General features: G+C 42.8%; 3 non-coding genes across 3 annotated transcripts; 1 reads left to right on the top strand and 2 right to left on the bottom strand.

Annotated features, from left to right (window-relative positions):
* The first annotated feature begins 5,479 nt into the window (after positions 1-5,479).
* Positions 5,480-5,593, top strand: LOC140280654 (U5 spliceosomal RNA). Its single transcript, XR_011909591.1, has one exon. It is a non-coding gene; the product is annotated as a U5 spliceosomal RNA (small nuclear RNA).
* A 1,602-nt stretch (positions 5,594-7,195) lies between these two features.
* Positions 7,196-7,379, bottom strand: LOC140280530 (U2 spliceosomal RNA). Its single transcript, XR_011909489.1, has one exon. It is a non-coding gene; the product is annotated as a U2 spliceosomal RNA (small nuclear RNA).
* Positions 7,380-7,687: 308 nt separating this feature from the next.
* Positions 7,688-7,801, bottom strand: LOC140280621 (U5 spliceosomal RNA). Its single transcript, XR_011909561.1, has one exon. It is a non-coding gene; the product is annotated as a U5 spliceosomal RNA (small nuclear RNA).
* Between the last annotated feature and the right edge of the window lie 6,543 nt (positions 7,802-14,344).

Below are 14,344 nucleotides of genomic sequence, written 5' to 3'. Positions count from 1 at the left end.
CATTCACACCTACTTGCAGCCGAACACAACCTCTCTCGCTTTTGATGATGTATGGACCGGCATTCTTACCTTTTCTTACCCATTTTTCAGTAATTATGGGTAGACATTCACAACTTCTTGCAGCTGAACACCTCCTCTCCCGCTTATGATCATGTGCAGTTTGATATTCGAAAATTTTCTTTCATGTTTTCTAGCAATTATTGATGGACATTCAGACCGTCTTGCAGCTGAACACCTCCGCTCCCACTTTTGATGGTGTATAGTCGGGCTTTTGAGCCATTTCTTCCCCGGTTTTTACAAATTATGGTTGGACATTCAGACCTTCTTGCAGCCGAAAACCTCCACTCCCTCTTTTGATCATACATTGTCGGGCATTCGCACCTTTTCTTACCCGCTTTTTACAAACCATGGTCGGACTTTCACACCTTTTAGTAGCCGAACAACTCCGCTCCCGCTATTGATTGTGTACAGTCGGGTATTTTAACCTTTTCTTACCCGCTTTTTACCAACTATGGTCGGACATTCACACCTTCTTACAGCAGAACACCTCCGCTCCCTGTTTTGATTATGTATGGTTTGACATTTGCACCTTCTCTCACCCGCCTTTTACTATGGTCGGCCATTCACAGCTTCCTCTCCACCATACTTGTATGGTGGGATATTCACACCCACTTGCATCCGAAGACCTCCGCCCCCACTTTTGTTGATATTTAGTCGGTCATTCGCACCTTACCCGCTTTTGGCAAACTATGGCCTTCTTGCAGCCAAACACCTCTGATCTCGCTTTTGATGATGTAAGGTTGGGCATTCAGACCTTGCTTCACCTGCTTTTCACCAAATATAGTCGGACATTCACAACCACTTGCAGCCGAAGACCTCCGCCCCAAATTTTGTTGATATTTAGTCGGACATTCACACCTTACCCGCTTTTGGCAAACTATGGCCTTCTTGCAGCCAAACACCTCTGATCTCGCTTTTGATGATGTAAGGTTGGGCATTCAGACCTTGCTTCACCTGCTTTTCACCAAATATAGTCGGACATTCACACCTTCTTGCAGCCGAACACTTCCGCTCCACCTTTTAGTGTTCTATCACACCTTTTTTTCACCGCATTTTATACATTATGGTTGGAAATTTTCAACCACTCTCATCCGAAGACCTCTCCTCCCGCTTTTGTTAATATATTTAAACTTTAGTCGGACATTCAAACCTTCTTGCAGCCGAACCACCTCCGCTCCCTGTTTTGATCATATATGGTCTGGCAATACTACCTTTTCTTACCCGTTTGTGAGTAATTATGGCTGGACATTCACACCTACTTGCAGCCGAACACAACCTCTCTCGCTTTTGATGATGTATGGACCGGCATTCTTACCTTTTCTAACACATTTTTCAGCAATTATGGTCGGAGATTCACACCTACTCACAGCCGAACAACTCCGCTCCCGCATTTGATGGTGTATAGTCGGGCATTCTCACCCTTTCTCATCAGCTTTTTGCAAATTATGATCTGACATTCACACCTACTTGCAGTCGAACAGCTCTGCTCCCGCTTTTGATTATGTATGGTTGGATATTCGAACCTTTTCTTAACTGCTTTTTACAAACTTTGGTTGGACGTTCACACCTTCTTGTAGCCGAACACATGCACTCCTGCTTTTGATGATGTATGGTTGGGCATTCGCACCTTTTTTTTTACCCATTTTTCAGGTATTATGGGTGGACATTCACACCTTCTTGCAGCTGAACACCTCCTCTCCCACTTATGATCATGTGTGGTTTGATTTTCGAAAATTTTCTTTCATGTTTTCTAGCAATTATTGATGGACATTTAGACCTTCTTGCAGCTGAACACCACCTCTCCCAATTTTGATTATGTATGGACCGGCATTTTTACCTTTTCTAACACATTTTTCAGCAATTATGGTTGGAGATTCACACCTACTCCCAGCCGAACAACTCCGCTACCGCATTTGATGGTGTATAGTCGGGCATTCTCACCCTTTCTCATCAGCTTTTTGCAAATTATGATCTGACATTCACACCTACTTCCAGTCGAACAGCTCTGCTCCCGCTTTTGATTATGTTTGGTTAGATATTCGAACCTTTTCTTAACTGCTTTTTAAAAACTTTGGTCGGACGTTCACAATATCTTGCAGCCGAACACCTCCGCTTCCGCTTTTGATGGTGTATATTCGGGCATACGAACCTTTTCTTACCCGCTTTTTACAAACCAAGGTCGGACTTTCACACCTTCTCTTAGCTGAACAACTCCGCTCCCTCTTTTGATTGTGTACAGTCGGGTAATTTAACCTTTTCTTACCCGCTTTTTACCTTCTATGGTCGGACATTCACACCGTCTTACAGCGGAACACCTCCGCTCCCTCTTTTGATGATGTATGGTTAGGCATTCGCACCTTTTCTTACCCATTTTTCAGTAATTATGGGTAGACATTCACAACTTCTTGCAGCTGAACACCTCCTCTCCCGCTTATGATCATGTGCAGTTTGATATTCGAAAATTTTCTTTCATGTTTTCTAGCAATTATTGATGGACATTCAGACCGTCTTGCAGCTGAACACCTCCGCTCCCACTTTTGATGGTGTATAGTCGGGCTTTTGAGCCATTTCTTCCCCGGTTTTTACAAATTATGGTTGGACATTCAGACCTTCTTGCAGCCGAAAACCTCCACTCCCTCTTTTGATCATACATTGTCGGGCATTCGCACCTTTTCTTACCCGCTTTTTACAAACCATGGTCGGACTTTCACACCTTTTAGTAGCCGAACAACTCCGCTCCCGCTATTGATTGTGTACAGTCGGGTATTTTAACCTTTTCTTACCCGCTTTTTACCAACTATGGTCGGACATTCACACCTTCTTACAGCAGAACACCTCCGCTCCCTGTTTTGATTATGTATGGTTTGACATTTGCACCTTCTCTCACCCGCCTTTTACTATGGTCGGCCATTCACAGCTTCCTCTCCACCATACTTGTATGGTGGGATATTCACACCCACTTGCATCCGAAGACCTCCGCCCCCACTTTTGTTGATATTTAGTCGGTCATTCGCACCTTACCCGCTTTTGGCAAACTATGGCCTTCTTGCAGCCAAACACCTCTGATCTCGCTTTTGATGATGTAAGGTTGGGCATTCAGACCTTGCTTCACCTGCTTTTCACCAAATATAGTCGGACATTCACACCTTCTTGCAGCCGAACACTTCCGCTTTTAGTGTTCTATGAGGCATTCACATATTTTTTTTCACCGTATTTTATAGATTATGGTTGGAAATTCTCACCCACTCTCATCCGAAGACCTCTCCTCCCGCTTTTGTTAATATATAGTCGGGCATTCGAACCTTTTCTTACCCGCTTTTTACAAATTATGGTCGAACATTCACACCTACTTGCTGCTGAATACTTCCGCTCCACCTTTTAGGTATGTATGGTTGGCATTTGCACCTCTTTTTATACTGATTGCTGAAGATTAAGTTGTTCTTTCTCAAACTACAATTTTTTTTTAATTGTTGAAACTTGATTTGAAGTGGATAAATAAGGAGGACAAACAGTTTTAAGTCAGGCTGATAGAAGGAATTAATTTTATAGCAAAATCTGTATTTCGTCATATGTCGAGAGATGCTTATTGCTGAAGAAGTTCTTTCTCATTCTACAAAGTACAACGTTGTTTATCGTTGAAACTTGATTAGACATGAATAAATATGAAGGACAAAGCAGTCTTAACTTGGTTTGAGTTAATGAATTCGTTTTATAGGAGAATCTGAATTCGTGCATAACTCATAAAATAGAGCTTATTTTCGGATTCCTGAAGAATGAGTCTGGTTCTTTCTCATAATACAAAGTTTGTTGTTTATTGTTGAAACTTCATCAGAAGTGAAGAAATAAATGAATGCCTATCAACAAATGTGGGATCTAAACTCTAGTGCTTCCTCTAAAATAATTTCCTTTCTCAATTTAGAAATGTGTGTGTGTAAGTCACAACACCCGTGACACCAAAACGGCTTTCTTTTCTCTACACTCTGCACTATGAGCACACACACCAAATCAGAAAGGCTTTTTTCTCTCTTTTCTACATTATGGACTGTGGGTACACAAAACCGCTCTCTCTCTTTTTTTTTTTTTATCGTGTGCCAGGGCGTTGTCTCACGTATTAGATTATGCTTAAGATACGAATGGGTTTATCAGTCACATCAGAATCCATACATACTGATCCTCCCGTAATAAAATGGTCGGATCTTATCAAACACACTTTGTTTCTTGTGACAATCAAGTCAGCGAAACAGCGTATACACGTCAAGACACTGAATCAAGTTTGCCACAAGAACTCATAAGTTTGGCAGTATTGCTCTGCCGTCAGCAATCATACACCCATTTTATTTTCGTGAGACATGTGCAAGCACCTGTTCATCTACTGTTCTATCACTATGAATTAGTGATCTATTATCAATAAGGATACTTCTACAACTACTATCAAAGTATGTCCGGACTTCTTATGTTGTCAGTTGCTATATATGAATAAGTGGGTAGCTACTGACAAGCATTAAGCATGTCACACAGCCCAAACATATAACATTTCAGGACACACCACACAGTTAACAACCACAGTGAAGCGTGTCAAAGCCCAAACATGTAACATTCAACAGGACACTTACACAACACATTCAAATCAAACAGTCAGACAACATACAAGAACATATACCCCAGCCGGCATTGCTCCCTGCCTATTTTCGTACAGCACACTATGTGTGCGCACACCTTTATTCACAAACTCTTCAACTTATACTCTTTTACCGAAGCTTTTACAGCTCGATTGGCCGAATACCCTTTGATCCTATTTCGGTGAATTTGACATCTGCCTTACATATAACAGATTAGCGATTTAGCAGTTTTAATTTAGTTTGAGTGAAGGAATTCATTTTATAGCAAAATGCGAAATCGTGAAGAACTCATGAAAGTAAGCTTATTCTCGGATTCCTGAAACTTTAGATTTGCTCTTTCTTTTACTGCAAAGTACAACGTTGTTTTTTTTGTTTAAACCTTTCTAGACATGGTAAATATTAAGGACAAAGCAGTTTTCACATAGTTTGAGTGAAGGAATTCATTTTATAGATAAAATCCCAAGAGTCTGCTGAGAAAAGAGAGTGAATGCGAAGTAGACTTTAACACGGCTATGGGAGCGAGCCGAGTGTGGGCTAACCGGGAGAATTGCTTGAAAGAAACGCGACACCGAATGAGCGATCAGAACAAAGCCTCAATACGGGATTCTCGTGGTGTTTTTGTTGCTGCCTTGTCTTTTGCACAGAGTAAAAGACAAGGCAGCCATCGATTGTTCCTAGTTGGTCAGCCGAGGAGCAAGGGGGGGGGGGGGGAGCAAGCGTCTCAACCAAGCAAAGCTCACCATGGGGAAGGTTGCTATGCCAACTAGCCTGATGCCCTGCTCCCGCAGTGACGGATAATCGTACTCTGGTTTCTCTTCATAACGTACAAGTCTTTCGCCTTTTACTAAAGATTTCTGTGGAGAGCAGCACTAATGAGTTGTTTCTATTTTTGGCAGGCTTTACCTTTGCGGGTGAAGCCCTTTCTGTCTGTGCAAAAGAAATCTTGTTACTGTGCAGAGTGACTTCTCTGAGTAGAGTCGCCTTACTTGTTGCGACTGTGCCGATGTTCGAAGCTGGAGTGCAAAGTTGTTGCTTGAATGGTGCTTGCTGGAGCGTGCGGGAGTGCAAAGTTATACCATTTAAAAGGGCTGAAGAGTGCTCAGTGCAGCGGAGTGGGCGACACTCTGGCCACCTTGAAAACCGAGGTTACATCCACTACTAGGGGCAGCCCAAGTTCTGCCGCAAGTGTGGTGAGCATGGGCACCTGGTTGAGGCTTGTACCAAGGTGTTATGTGGGAAGAGCAGAGAAATTGGGCAAACTTTTGGAGAGTGTCCAAATGGCAGGAAATGTAATCTCTGTGGAGAATTAAATCACCTGTTCAGAGATTGCCCTAAATCTTTTGCCAACAAATTAAAGACGGTAAAGCCACAGTCAAGCCAACAAAGAGAAGGACCAAAGGTGGCAGTTGGTGAACAAAGTGAAGAGGTTGACCCAATAAATTCAAACTTCCCGCCAAAAGCTTGGATTGGAAGTGAGGAGCAAAAAGGGGAGGGGCCTGTAGAGACCTCACCACTCAGTGTTGAAGTCCTGTACATACCTTTTATAGTAACATGTACAAAGAGAAACCAGTGCACTTGGAAACATCGGCAGAAATCTTAAAATTCGTTGACAAAACCGTAAAAGAGAATGCACACTTGACACAGAATTTTACTGCTTTAGAGTTAAAAAAATGCCTAACAGGTTTTAAGAGAAGTCGAGCTCCGGGTTTAGACGGGCTTCCTGCAGAATTCTATCTGACCTATTGGGACCTTTTATCATCAGACATTTTAGATGTTTTTAAAGATTTTGAAAAACTCGATCGACTGCCTGACAGTTTTAGAGTGGGAATAGTGACTCTACTTTATAAAAAAAATGATAAGACTGACCTAAAGAATTGGAGGCCCATCACACTTTTAAACTTTGACTGTAAACTTTTTAGCAAGGTTTTAGCGACACGGATGTCCTCTGTTTTAGAGGAGGTAATTCACCCAGACCAAGCTTGTGCCATCTCAGGGAGACAACTCACTGACAGCCTCGTACTGATTCGAGACATCATTGATTACGCTAGAGACAGAAACACCCGGCTTGTCATCTTAAATTTAGACTTTGAAAAAGCATTTGATCGGGTCTCGCATCAATATCTCTTTCAGGTGTTGCAGCCATCGAAAAGGGCCCGATTGTTCCTACTTGGTGAGCTTTGCTTGGTTGAGACGCTTGCCCCCCCCCCCCCGCTCCTCGGCTGACCAAGTAGAAACAATCTATTCGATGGCTGCCTTGTCTTTTACTCTGTGCAAAAGACAAGGCAGCCACAAACACCACGGGAACACCGTATTGAGGCTTTGTTCTGACCACTCATTCGGTGTCGCGTTTCTTTCAAGCAATTCTCCCGGTTAACCCGCACTCGGCTCGCTCCCAGAGCCGTGTTAAAGTCCACTTCGCATTCACTCTCTTTTCTCAGCAGATTAAAAGAAAGTTTCATCTTGGGCTCCCTGAAACTTCCATCCTGCACCACTGTTTGCTTTTTCACAAGAGCAGAGGAGAGCGCACCGTTCCCAGCGGCACTGCAGTCCCGGGTCGAGGCTTGGAGTGAACGGAGCAAGCTTCTTTTTCAACTCCTATTCTTAAAAATCCATTTAATATGTTGTCCTCGTATAGAGGACATATTAAACTGATAAGAACAGATACTACACTTGATCTTAGCCAAAAGGCCGAGAAGCGATAACTGTCCACTGTTTCAGGTCCGAGGGCCCTTGCTGGCACAATGCGCACTTGTAGCAGTGTTCTTTTTATGGCCATAGGTGGCCAGAGTGTCACGTTGCACCTCCGCCCACCCGCTGCACTGAGCACTCTTCAGCCCTTTTAAATGGTATAACTTTGCACTCCCGCATGCTCCAGCAAGCACCATTCAAGCAACAACTTTGCACTCCAGCTTCGAACATCGGCACAGTCGCAACAAGTAAGGCGACTCTACTCAGAGAAGTCACTCTGCAAAGTAGCAAGATTTCTTTTGCACAGACAGAAAGGGCTTCACCCGCAAAGGTAAAGCCTGCCAATAATAGAAACAACTCATTAGTGCTGCTCTCCACGGAAGTCTTTAGTAAAAGGCGAAAGACTTGTATGTTATGAAGAGAAACCAGAGTACGATTATCCGTCACTGCGGGAGCAGGGCATCAGGCTAGTTGGTATAGCCACCTTCCCCATGGTGAGCTTTGCTTGGTTGAGACGCTTGACCCCCCCCCCCCCCCCCCCCCCTTGCTCCTCGGCTGACCAAGTAGGAACAATCGGGCCCTATTCGATGGCTGCCTTGTCTTTTACTCTATGCAAAAGACAAGGCAGCAACAAAAACACCACGAGAATCCCGTATTGAGGCTTTGTTCTGATCGCTCATTCGGTGTAGCGTTTCTTTCAAGCAATTCTCCCGGTTAGCCAACACTCGGCTCGCTCCCATAGCCGTGTTAAAGTCTACTTCGCATTCACTCTCTTTTCTCTGCAGACTCTTGGGATTTTATCTATAAAATGAATTCCTTCACTCAAACTATGTTAAAACTGCTTTGTCGTTCATATTTACCATGTCTAGAAAGATTTAAACAAAAAAAAACAACGTTGTACTTTGCAGTAAAAGAAAGAGCAAATCTAAAGTTTCAGGAATCCGAGAATAAGCTTACTTTCATGAGTGCTTCACGATTTCGGATTTTGCTATAAAATGAATTCCTTCACTCAAACTAAATTAAAACTGCTAAACCGCTAATCTGTTACATGTAAGGCAGATGTCAAATTCACCGAAATAGGATCTAAGGGTATTCGGCCAATTGAGCTGTAGCAGCTTCGGTAAAAGAGTATAAGTTGAAGAGTTTGTGAATAAAGGTGTGCGCACACATAGTGAGCTGTAGGAAAATAGGCAGGGAGCAATGCCGGCTGGGGTATATGTTCTTGTATGTTGTCTGACTGTTTGATTTGAATGTGTTGTGTAAGTGTCCTGTTGAATGTTTGGGCTTTGACACTTCACTGTGGTTGTTAACTGTGTGGTGTGTCCTGAAATGTTATATGTTTGGGCTGTGTGACATGCTTAATGCTTGTCAGTAGCTACCCACTTATTCATATATAGCAACTGACAACATAAGAAGTCTGGACATACTTTGATAGTAGTTGTAGAAGTATCCTTATTGATAATAGATAAACTAATTCATAGTGATAGAACAGTAGATGAACAGGTGCCTGCACGTCTCACGAAAATAAAATGGGTGTATGATTGCTGACGGCAGAGCAATACTGCCAAACTTATGAGTTCTTGTGGCAAACTTGATTCAGTGTCTTGACGTGTATACGCTGTTTCGCTGACTTGATTGTCACAAGAAACAAAGTGTGTTTGATAAGATCCGACCATTTTATTACGGGAGGATCAGTATGTATGGATTCTGATGTGACTGATAAACCCATTCGTATCTTAAGCATAATCTAATACGTGAGACAACGCCCTGGCACACAATCAAAAAAAAAAAGAGAGAGCGGTTTTGTGTCCCCACAGTCCATAATGTAGAAAAGAGAGAAAAAAGCCTTTCTGATTTGGTGTGTGTGCTCATAGTGCAGAGTGTAGAGAAAAGAGAGAAAAGAAAGCCGTTTTGGTGTCACGGGTGTTGTGACTTACACACACACATTTCTGAATTGAGAAAATAAATTATTTTAGAGGAAGCAGTAGAGTTTAGATCCCACATTTGTTGATAGGCATTCATTTATTTCTTCACTTCTGATGAAGTTTCAACAATAAACAACAAACTTTGTATTATGAGAAAGAACCAGACTCATTCTTCAGGAATCTGAAAATAAGCACGAATTCGGATTCTCCTATAAACAAATTAATTAACTCAAACCAAGTTAAGACTGCTTTGTCCTTCATATTTATTCATGTCTAATCAAGTTTCAACGATAAACAACGTTGTACTTTGTAGAATGAGAAAGAACTTCTTCAGCAATAAGCATCTCTCGACATATGACGAAATACAGATTTTGCTATAAAATTAATTTCTTCTATCAGCGTGACTTAAAACTGTTTGTCCTCCTTATTTATCCACTTCAAATCAAGTTTCAACAATTAAAAAAAAATTGTAGTTTGAGAAAGAACAACTTAATCTTCAGCAATCAGTATAAAAAGAGGGTAACAAAAGGTGCAAATGCCAACCATACATCACTAAAAGGTGGAGCGGAAGTATTCAGCTGCAAGTAGGTGTGAATGTTCGACCATAATTTGTAAAAAGTGGGTAAGAAAAGGTTCAAATGCCCGACTAAATATTAACAAAAGCGGGAGGAGAGGTCTTCGGATGAGAGTGGGTGAGAATTTCCTACCATACAAGTATGGTGGAGAAGAAGCTGTGATTGGCCGACAATAGTAAAAAGCAGGTGAGAAAAGGTGCGAATGTCAAAACATACATGATCAAAACAGGGAGCGGAGGTGTTTGGCTGCGACAAGGTGTGAATGTCCACCCATAATTAATGAAAAACGGGCAACAAGTAGGTTCGAATGCACAACCATACATCATCAAAAGCAGGAGTGGATGTGTTCGGCTTCAAGAAGGTATGAATGTCCATCAATAATTGCTATAAAACATGAAAGAAAATTTTCGAATATCAAACCGCACATAATCATAAGCGGGAGAGGAGGTGTTCCGCTGCAAGAAGGTGTGAATATCCACCCATAATTACTGAAAAATGGGTAAGAAAAGGTGCGAATGCCCAACCATACATCATCAAAAGCAGGAGTGGATGTGTTCGGCTACAAGAAGGTTTGAATGTCCGACCATAGTTTGTAAAAAGCGGGTAAGAACAGGTTTGTATGCCCGACTGTACACAATCAAAAGAGGGAGCGGAGTTGTTCAGCTACAAGAAGGTGTGAAAGTCCGACCATGGTTTGTAAAAAGCGGGTAAGAACAGGTTCGTATGCCCGAATATACACCATCAAATGCGGGAGCGGAGGTGTTCGGCTGTGAGTAGGTGTGATTCTCCAACTATAATTGCTGAAAAATGTGTTAGAAAAGGTAAGAATGCCGGTCCATACATCATCAAAAGCGAGAGAGGTTGTGTTGTGATGTCCAGCCATAATTACTCACAAACGGGTAAGAAAAGGTAGTATTGCCAGACCATATATGATCAAAACAGGGAGCGGAGGTGGTTCAGCTGCAAGGAGGTTTGAATGTCCGACTAAAGTTCAAATATATTAACAAAAGCGGGAGGAGAGGTCTTCGGATGAGAGTGGTTGAAAATTTCCGACCATAATGTATAAAATGCGGTGAAAAAAAGGTGTGATAGAACACTAAAAGGTGGAGCGGAAGTGTTCGGCTGCAAGAAGGTGTGAATGTCCGACTATATTTGGTGAAAAGCAGGTGAAGCAAGGTCTGAATGCCCAACCTTACATCATCAAAAGCGAGATCAGAGGTGTTTGGCTGCAAGAAGGCCATAGTTTGCCAAAAGCGGGTAAGGTGCGAATGTCCGACTAAATATCAACAAAATTTGGGGCGGAGGTCTTTGGATGCAAGTGGGTGTGAATATCCCACCATACAAGTATGGTGGAGAGGAAGCTGTGAATAGCCGACCATAGTTTGGAAAAAGCGGGTAAGAAAAGGTTTGAATGCCCGAACATACACCATCAAAAGAGGGAGCGGAGGTGTTCTGCTGTACGAAGGTGTGAATGTCCGACCATACTTGGTAAAAAGCGGGTAAGAAAAGGTTAAAATACCCGACTGTACACAATCAAAAGAGGGAGCGGAGTTGTTCAGCTAAGAGAAGGTGTGAAAGTCCGACCATGGTTTGTAAAAAGCGGGTAAGAAAAGGTTCGTATGCCCGAATATACACTATCAAAACCGGAAGCGTAGGTGTTCAGCTGCAAGAAGGTGTGAACGTCCGACAAAAGTTTGTGAAAAAGCAGTTAAGAAAAGGTTCGAATATCTAACCAAACATAATCAAAAGCGGGAGCAGAGCTGTTCGACTGCAAGTAGGTGTGAATGTCAGAGAATAATTTGCAAAAAGCTGATGAGAAAGGGTGAGAAATCCCGACTATACACCATCAAATGCGGTAGCGGAGTTGTTCTGCTGTGAGTAGGTGTGATTCTCCAACTATAATTGCTGAAAAATGTGTTAGAAAAGGTAAGAATGCCGGTCCATACATCATCAAAAGCGAGAGAGGTTGTGTTGTGATGTCCAGCCATAATTACTCACAAACGGGTAAGAAAAGGTAGTATTGCCAGTCCATATATGATCAAAACAGGGAGCGGAGGTGGTTCAGCTGCAAGGAGGTTTGAATGTCCGACTAAAGTTCAAATATATTAAAGAAAGCGGGAGGAGAGGTCTTCGGATGAGAGTGGTTGAAAATTTCCGACCATAATGTATAAAATGCGGTGAAAAAAAGGTGTGATAGAACACTAAAAGGTGGAGCGGAAGTGTTCGGCTGCAAGAAGGTGTGAATGTCCGACTATATTTGGTGAAAAGCAGGTGAAGCAAGGTCTGAATGCCCAACCTTACATCATCAAAAGCGAGATCAGAGGTGTTTGGCTGCAAGAAGGCCATAGTTTGCCAAAAGCGGGTAAGGTGCGAATGTCCGACTAAATATCAACAAAATTTGGGGCGGAGGTCTTCGGATGCAAGTGGGTGTGAATATCCCACCATACAAGTATGGTGGAGAGGAAGCTGTGAATAGCCGACCATAGTTTGGAAAAAGCGGGTAAGAAAAGGTTTGAATGCCCGAACATACACCATCAAAAGAGGGAGCGGAGGTGTTCTGCTGTACGAAGGTGTGAATGTCCAACCATACTTGGTAAAAAGCGGGTAAGAAAAGGTTAAAATACCCGACTGTACACAATCAAAAGAGGGAGCGGAGTTGTTCAGCTAAGAGAAGGTGTGAAAGTCCGACATTGGTTTGTAAAAAGCGGGTAAGAAAAGGTTCGTATGCCCGAATATACACTATCAAAACCGGAAGCGTAGGTGTTCAGCTGCAAGAAGGTGTGAACGTCCGACAAAAGTTTGTGAAAAAGCAGTTAAGAAAAGGTTCGAATATCTAACCAAACATAATCAAAAGCGGGAGCAGAGCTGTTCGACTGCAAGTAGGTGTGAATGTCAGAGAATAATTTGCAAAAAGCTGATGAGAAAGGGTGAGAAATCCCGACTATACACCATCAAATGCGGTAGCGGAGTTGTTCTGCTGTGAGTAGGTGTGATTCTCCAACTATAATTGCTGAAAAATGTGTTAGAAAAGGTAAGAATGCCGGTCCATACATCATCAAAAGCGAGAGAGGTTGTGTTGTGATGTCCAGCCATAATTACTCACAAACGGGTAAGAAAAGGTAGTATTGCCAGACCATATATGATCAAAACAGGGAGCGGAGGTGGTTCAGCTGCAAGGAGGTTTGAATGTCCGACTAAAGTTCAAATATATTAAAGAAAGCGGGAGGAGAGGTCTTCGGATGAGAGTGGTTGAAAATTTCCGACCATAATGTATAAAATGCGGTGAAAAAAAGGTGTGATAGAACACTAAAAGGTGGAGCGGAAGTGTTCGGCTGCAAGAAGGTGTGAATGTCCGACTATATTTGGTGAAAAGCAGGTGAAGCAAGGTCTGAATGCCCAACCTTACATCATCAAAAGCGAGATCAGAGGTGTTTGGCTGCAAGAAGGCCATAGTTTGCCAAAAGCGGGTAAGGTGCGAATGTCCGACTAAATATCAACAAAATTTGGGGCGGAGGTCTTCGGATGCAAGTGGGTGTGAATATCCCACCATACAAGTATGGTGGAGAGGAAGCTGTGAATAGCCGACCATAGTTTGGAAAAAGCGGGTAAGAAAAGGTTTGAATGCCCGAACATACACCATCAAAAGAGGGAGCGGAGGTGTTCTGCTGTACGAAGGTGTGAATGTCCGACCATACTTGGTAAAAAGCGGGTAAGAAAAGGTTAAAATACCCGACTGTACACAATCAATAGCGGGAGCGGATGTGTTCGGCTACAAGAAGATGTGAAAGTCCGACCATGGTTTGTAAAAAGCGGGTAAGAAAAGGTGCGAATGTCCGACAATGTATGATCAAAAGAGAGAGCGGAGGTTTTCGGATACAAGAATGTTTGAATGTCCCACCATAGTTTGTAAAAAGCGGGTAAGAAAAGGTTCGAATGCCCGACTATACACCATCAAAAGCGGGAGCAGAGGTGTTCCGCTGTAAGACGGTGTGAATGTCCGACCATAGTTGGTAAAAAGCGAGTAAGATAAGGTTAAAATACCCGACTGTACACAATCAATAGCGGGAGCGGAGTTGTTCGGCTACTAAAAGGTGTTAAAGTCCGACCCTGGTTTTAAAAAGCGGGTAAGAAAAGGTTCGAATGCCCGAACATACACCATCAAAAGAGGTAGCGGAGGTGTTCGGCTGCAAGAAGGTGTGAATGTCCGACTATATTTGGTGAAAAGCAGGTGAAGCAAGGTCTGAATGCCCAACCTTACATCATCAAAAGCGAGATCAGAGGTGTTTGGCTGCAAGAAGGCCATAGTTTGCCAAAAGCGGGTAAGGTGCGAATGTCCGACTAAATATCAACAAAATTTGGGGCGGAGGTCTTTGGATGCAAGTGGGTGTGAATATCCCACCATACAAGTATGGTGGAGAGGAAGCTGTGAATAGCCGACCATAGTTTGGAAAAAGCGGGTAAGAAAAGGTTTGAATGC

Source organism: Leuresthes tenuis, unplaced genomic scaffold (assembly GCF_036924035.1).
Source record: "Leuresthes tenuis unplaced genomic scaffold, fLeuTen1.0.hap1 SCAF_21, whole genome shotgun sequence".
Lineage (NCBI taxonomy): Eukaryota > Metazoa > Chordata > Actinopteri > Atheriniformes > Atherinopsidae > Leuresthes > Leuresthes tenuis.
Note: the sequence above shows the minus strand (reverse complement) of the source record. Positions and strands in the feature narration are given on the sequence as shown.